This window comes from Elephantulus edwardii, unplaced genomic scaffold (genome assembly GCF_000299155.1).
Source record: "Elephantulus edwardii isolate Elephantulus edwardi_28Jun2011 unplaced genomic scaffold, EleEdw1.0 scaffold00078, whole genome shotgun sequence".
NCBI lineage: Eukaryota > Metazoa > Chordata > Mammalia > Macroscelidea > Macroscelididae > Elephantulus > Elephantulus edwardii.
In genome coordinates, this window is record NW_006399828.1 from 14,537,157 (window position 1) to 14,544,689 (window position 7,533).

The 7,533-nt window shown below is 39.1% G+C and overlaps 1 pseudogene; it reads left to right on the top strand.

Annotated features, from left to right (window-relative positions):
- The first annotated feature begins 220 nt into the window (after positions 1–220).
- Positions 221–935, top strand: LOC102850322 (annotated as a pseudogene).
- The last annotated feature ends 6,598 nt before the right edge of the window (positions 936–7,533 follow it).

Here is a 7,533-nt window from a genome sequence, read left to right on the forward strand (position 1 = left end):
AGCTACATCACAAAAAATGAAGAGCATACCAAAACTGTCAAAGATCTCATTTTACCAGGTTTCACAGTCAACACTCATGGAAACAGAAGTCAAATGTATATGAACTTTGTAAGTAAACTAGTATAAAAGAAAAATTTTATTAAAAAACCCACAGTGTAAAAAAAAATTAAGTCAAATAAGTAGCTTTTCTTTCCTAGTGCCTAAAGATCCAGGGGTTGCCATGGGCCACTGCCCTACCTGGTGGCATGAAAACAAGTCCTATTCCAAGTCCCGCTTCTGCAGAGGTGTCCCTGGTTACCTTTCACTTCTTTGATTTGGGTGGGAAGAAGACAAAAGTGGATGAGTTTCTGCTATGTGGCCACATACTCTCTAATGAATATGAATAGCTCTCTTCAGAAGCCCTGGAGGATGCTGGTATTTGTATCAACAAATACATGGTGAAAAGTTGTGGCAAGGATGGTTTCCACATCAGTGTCGCTGCATTCTTTCCATGTCATTTGCATCAACAAGGTGCTGTCCTGTGCTGGAGGTGACAGGCTCCAGAGAGGTAAGCGAGGCACGTGTGAAAAACCCCAGGGGTCAAGGTCCACATTGACCAATGCATTATGTCCATCCTTACCAATCTTCAGAACAAGGAGCATGAGATTAAGGCCTTCAATCTCAAACTTGGCAGAGCCAAGTTCAAGTTCCCTGGGCACCAGAAGATCCATATCTCCAAGAAGTGGGGCTTTATGAAATACAATGCTGATGAGTTTGAAGACATGATGGTTCAAAAGCACCTCATCCTAGAAGGTCATGGAGTGAACATCCCCAGTTATGGCTCCTTGAACAAGTGGTGGGTCCTGCTGGAGGGAAAAAATAAAATGATATATTACACTGAGCAAATATTCTTCAAGAGACCCCTTGAAAAATTTTATGGAAAGATTCATACATAGGCAGAAAAAAGTAGGCAAGGATGGGAGGGGTAGGAGAAGAAGCAGAGGACACTGAGTGGATGGGTAGGGTGAAGGCAAAGGGAGGGTAGAATGAGGTTTCAATAAGATATTGTAAATAATGATACTATACAATTGTAATTAATATTATAAACAAAAATAATGTTATTGAATAAGAAAAAAGAAATTGAGACAATCTTAAGGAGAAAATATGTCCTTTTTAGGAATAAGGTGCCCCTATTGGCAACCACTTCCTAAATAACATGCTTCCAGAAGCTCTATGAACTTGGATAAATATTGATAGTTGTAGAGGGGCTTCAAGTCTTTTGTTTGTTCATAGGGCCATTAGCAGTTGTGCTCGACTTGAAGGCAAACATTATCATCATCATCTACAACAACATTACACTCTAGCACTTTCTATTGTCCCAAGTGCTTGTAAAATCTGTACAATGCAAAAGGAAGGTCAAGGAAGGATTTGAACATCTGAATTATGATGTTGCGAAAGACTACTGACTGTACTGTGAACTGGCAGGACAATGAACAAATCTGTTTGGAAGATATATAGCAGGATGCTTCTTGACATGGGGAAAAGAATTCCACTTACTTTGGACTTTGGATGTTATATCAGGAAGAGTCAATTCCTGGAGAATGACTTCATACTTGATAAAGTAGAAGGTCAGTGACAAAAAGGGATTAGATTTGACACAGTGACTGTCACAATGGGTTCAAACATGTACATGATTGTGAAGGTGGCACAGGACTGATCTGTATTTTGTTCTCTTATCATTGAGAGTGATAGCCAAATTGACAGCACCAACAGCAACTACACTCTAAAGTTAGAATAGTTTAAAACACTGTATTGCCCTATTACATAAAAGATCTAGCGAAATATGCTGTCACTGTGGATATAAGTTAGAGTTCATTCTCTACTATAGAACTATACAATGTTAAAAACTTTAGAAACCAAGTTAGTGATTCCAGGTGTCTCACTTTGTAGTCAACTAATATTTTGACATTTCTTTTAGTCTCCTTAAGCCTCTGTTTCCCCAACTATAAATCAGGGTAATGATACCTGTTCTGCTGTTTTAAGAGAGTTGTGTGAACATGAAAATGAGATACTGAGAAGTGTTTTGAAAATTGTTATATGGTTGTACCATGAAATTAATACTTGTAGAATGATGAGTTAGTTGTATTAGTTGAATTGTTTTGACTGCTTATTACAGATATCCAAATTAACAGTGACTTAAAAAGATTTCATTTTATGTCTCTCCCTTGGAACAGTATGAATGACACGGATATTTGGATCAGCCTTCTACATTGTTTGTTATCCTAGGTATTTTCTTTCATTTGTGAGGTAAAATGTGACCTATCACCTTGTCCAAATTCCAGCAAGTCACAAGAACAAGACAAGAGGATTATAAGGGCCACATTTTCCATTTAAAAGGCACATGTAACTTCTACCATCTTTTTCACAGTAAAAGCCACAGGGCCAAGCTTAGTGTGAGAATGTGGTCTTGATGTTGGCAGTTAGTCATCTATCCAGTTAAAAAGGATAGGTACAGTGACCAAAATAGGAGCGGCCAATACAGTTGAGGAATAATTAGAAAGCTGTCACATGGATTGAGATTGGATTTTTTAACTTCAAAAGATAGGTATTAGAAGAGCACTGTCATATGTAACACTTGATTTTTTAGTTGTTGTTAGATGTCACACTCGAGTTGAGTGTGACTCATAGTGACCCTATGAACAACAGATCTGAAGCCTGTGCTATCGTATGCCATCCTCGTCATCTCTGACAGACTCAAAGCTCGTTGTGACAGTCACTGTGTCAACCCATCTGGTTGAGGGTCTTTCACTGACCTTCACACCCCGCCCCCTAATTTTGCTGTTATCTAGTTGATCCTCATAGCGGCCTCATGCATTATGGAGTTTTCTTGGTTGTAACCTTTACAGAAGCAGGTCATCAGGCTTGCCTTCTGTAGTGTTACTGCGTGAATTTGAACCCTTAATTTCTAGATTACTAGTTGAGCATAAATCATTTGTGCCATCCATAAACAAAACCCACACAAATGAATAGAATTAAAAATTTACATTTTTTTTCTTCCTTTCCATCTCCAAATGTCAAACTCAAGGCCATCTAGTTGGAACCGACTCAGAGCTGAGACTTTAGTGGGTTTTCAGAGGCTGCAAATCACACAGGTGAAGATTGTCCACCGTCCTTTCAAAGGGCATCTGATGAATTCAAAACACCTGTCTTTGAGTCAGCCCCTTCCCCTCTCAACCACCAGAGCCCCAGATAACAACTCATTGTTACTGAGCCAGAACCAACTCTTTACCCAGGAGGTTATCAAATCTCTGGGTCACCTGTTGTTGTTGTTATGTGCCATTGAGTCGCTTGCGACTCACAGCGACCCTACGTACAACAGCCCTAAAGTCTGCTCTGTCCTGTGTCAATCGCACTGTCTCTGACACACCCATTCCGATTACCCCAGTCAATGAATCAACCCACCTCATAGAGGGTCTTTCCCTCCTGCTGTCCCTCCACCCTACCAAACATGATGGCCCTCTCCAAGGACTGGTCCCTCCTTACAACATGTCCAAAGCATATGTCACCTAGTATATAAAAATATTTTTATTTCATATGCAATAATTTAAAGTTATGAATGTGCTATTTTACATTGTATTCTATATTAAGTCCACTAAAGAGTTACACTGCTAATCCAACAACCACCAGCGCTTGCCGCAGGAGAAAGATGGGCTATTTCTTACCACGTGGCTTCAGAAAGCTGTAGGTCAGTCATTTATGTCCTAGTCCCTATTTGATGCAATAAGTTTCAATTTTGAGTACCAGTCTTGGAAATCAAATGTGTAGCAAATTTGGACTTATGCACAAATTATGCTCCATTTGCTGTCACAGAACCATTGAAACAGCTTCAAAGCTAAGGTTTGGATTCACCTACCACCTGAAAGCTTCATGTGAGCTTTGATGGCCTAGTGCAGAGTTGCACTGCCAATTCCAAAGCAGATGGTTCAAATCTACTAGCCGTTTCCTGGGAGAAAGGCAATCTTCTGTGTGATTTATAACCTTAAAATACATACTGGAGGTTCAACTGTAAATGAATTCCAATGGGAATGGCAATGAGCTGGGTTGGTTTGTTTGTTTTAAAGAAATAAATTTTTTATTTTATACTGCTTTACTTACAAAGTTCATATACATTGTTTTTCACACTGAATCTTTCCCATTTGTTTTGTTAACAGATACTTTGTATGAAAGACTTGGCTGTCTTTTCCTCCCAATGTCAGCCATTAAATTCATGCTCTCTGACACACAAGCAATTGCCATGTGTTGGAATCAACTTTATATCTGATTCCAGAATAGAGCCAAGGTTGCAAACCATTCTTCTAGGAGTTTAGAATTTAAAAGAGGTAGAGAACAGTGACTAAATGGGATTAGGTGTAAATAGAAGGGTGGAGTAGTGGAAATGCTATTAAGAATTTTTCTATCTCTAAAAGTGAAATGCTTCATTTAAGGTAAGGGACGCTGTAGCATTAAATAATCAATCCCTCACCAAAGATAGGCAAATGTCATGCATCTATCTGTTCAGCTTCTTTTGATATCTTCATAAAACTGCCACATAGTGTGACTGCAATTTTTGCTTGCCTTGTAGTTGAAATAAGACTAACTGCATACCTTGAGACATCAAGGAAAAATGTCTTTTTCTATGTTTTTGTTTTGTTTAATTTTGTTTTACAAAATGGTTTTATTAGGGACAACATAGGTTCTAATGGAGATTCGTTGATAACTAGGTACCACTGAAATGCTTCTTTGGTTATTCCAAAACTTTACCCTCAGTCTATTATACAAATGTTGTATGTAGTACATATCAAAGGAGAGCAATCTGGTGAGAAATTGTTACAATTGTAACTTGAGTAACCCTGGTTTACTTCTTTCATTCAGTGAGTCATTAATTCTGTCAAATTCCTTGTCTGACTCATCCTTATATAACTAGCCCCTGGCCTGCGCCAAGCACAATAATACGACACTAGGAATGCCAAGTTGGAAAATGTTTTCCTTGTTCTCGAGAAACTTATGGTGGAGACAGAAAGATACAAAATTGTGACATGTGAGAGCTGTTATTGTTGGGCACCATCGAGTCAAGTCCAACTTGTAGCAACCCTTTGAACAGCAGAGTTGACCCCTGTCCCATCCTGTTCCATCCTCATAATCTCTGAAATACGTGAGCCCGTTGCTGGAGTCACCGTGTCAATCCATTTTGTGGAGGGTCTTTCCCTCTACCTTCCCAAGAATGGTATTCCTCTCCAAGGAATAACTTCAACTAGCAATATACTCAAAGTATGTGAGTCTGATAGAAATATGCAGAAGGTATTACAAGGGGACAGATGATCATTGAGGGCTTCTTGGAAATATTAGCTTCAGTCTCCAAAGGTAACTAGAAACCTTAAAATTAGAAAAGTCCATTTCAGGCAAAGAAAAGCTAATTACTTTTTCAACTACTCTGTTTTATATCCAGGGAAAAAGAAATTGCTGAGCAATAGGCACATGATGAAAGAAATAATTTAGGAGTTTCATCATTATTCATATTGTATTTGAATTGATAGCATTAGATATTGATTAATTTTATAAAGTAGAATGAATCTGAATGATCGTATGAAACACAATGTATACGAACTTTGTAAGCAAACCAATATAAAATAAAAATACTTTAAAAAAATGGAATTGATGTTAATGGTCAGCAATTGTATTTTGAGACGTGTTCTTAAGTATTTTTTGTGTATTTCTCTTCCTTCATGCTTTATATGAGAATGACCTGGTAGTCTAGATGGCAGGGAGTGAAGCTGCCATTTCTAAAAGAGGACGGTTTAAGTCTACCACCTGCTCCATGTGAGGAAGATGGGCAATCTAAGAGATTGTGAAGCTGTTAACCTCAAAACTGGCAGCTCAGCTCTTTGTCATTTCCAAATAGATTGCAATTAGTGAGTATACTTGATACACAGACTTGCGCATTCGAGGTGATTTTTGATGTATAAAACCAGTTGTCGGGTCAATCTTTGACTCAGAACAACCCTAGAGGACAAAGCAGAACCGCCCACAGGTTTCCAAAGCCTTGTCTGTCTTCTGCAGACCAATCGGTAAGTTTGAACCCCCAAGTGTTCACTTAGAAGCCAAGTGCTTGGCAACTGTACCACTACAACTTACTTTCAGATTATTTTTAAAAACCAGCCCTCACATTCACTGCTGTGGCGTCGGAGCGGACTTAGAGCTGATCCTCCAGGGGATTTTCAGAGGCGGTAAATCACACGGGAGGGAGGCGTTTGCTAATCTGTCTGCTGCAGAGCAGTGGGTGGTGGGTCTACCTTTCTTTGCCTTGGCAGGACCTTACTCACTGGGACATCAGGTACTAACAATGGTAATCAGCCACCATTGAGTATTTCTCTCTCAGAATTACTTTATAATTTTACTCTCACAACTAGCCAATCAAAAATAGAAGAAACCAAGGCACAAAGTGGCAAGATGGCTTGATTAAGGTCACTTTTTAGAAAATACAGAATGTGAACTAAAGAAAATGTACTGACGACTTACTATGTTATACTAGCTCTCATCTAAACGCTTATGATAGATCTTGTGAAAAATAACAGACTGCCTCTAAAACTATGAAAACAATGAGTTTTAATATTTCTTTGTATAGTAGTTTTGTCTTTCACCTTTTCTGACAATGATATATTCAGGGACAAAGTTCAAATGAGAAGGAAGTCTTATATTGGGGAAAATACAAGGGAAAGTGCCTTCAAACTACTTCAAAAGTAGTATATAAGGTACTGAGAGGAGAGCTGTCGCTGGGTGGAATTTTCTTCAAATTGTCTGTTGCTGAAATCCTCAGAAGGAATGTGGAGAAGCGACAGGATACATATGGCCTGTGGTCACTCTAAATCCTGTACCAAATAGGAAATGAATTTTGAAAGCTACAGCATATCAGGTGCTTGTCAAAATATCAGCTCAGGAGGGAGCTTGTCAAGGAGCAACTTGACAGACTATATGCTTGGGGGAGCACAGGAACAACATGTTGTCATGCACAAGGATGCAGACAATTACAAGAGAGACTAAAGTGAAGTCTTTTACTTGGAAAAAATCTGAATGGAAAAAAAACACTGTGTGTCTATACACTACTTATCTCTCAAAGGGAATACGGCTATCAAATATAAGACACATCCAGTAATTAAAACGCACCATTAAAAAACAAAACAAAACAACACACCCTTCCTCCAGCATTGCCAAAGGAAAATGTTTGAAATTAGTCTAGTCGCAATTTGTTAGGAAGAGCACCTAGCTTAAACTTTATTTTTTGAACATTAGCCTTACATGGGATTCATTCCATTTGGGAAGACTTCAGTTGAGTTAGGAAAAATAGACGAGACTACACAAATTTACAGTCCCTTCCGGCGCTGGCTGAAAATCGCCTGTGACTTCATCCATAGCCACTGGTGAGAGTCAGCGCCCAGAGCCATCAGGGGCTTTAAGCTCGTTGCCCACTGCTGTGGTGTGGACAGCTGAAACCCAGTCCCCGACAGGCACCTGGGGGGG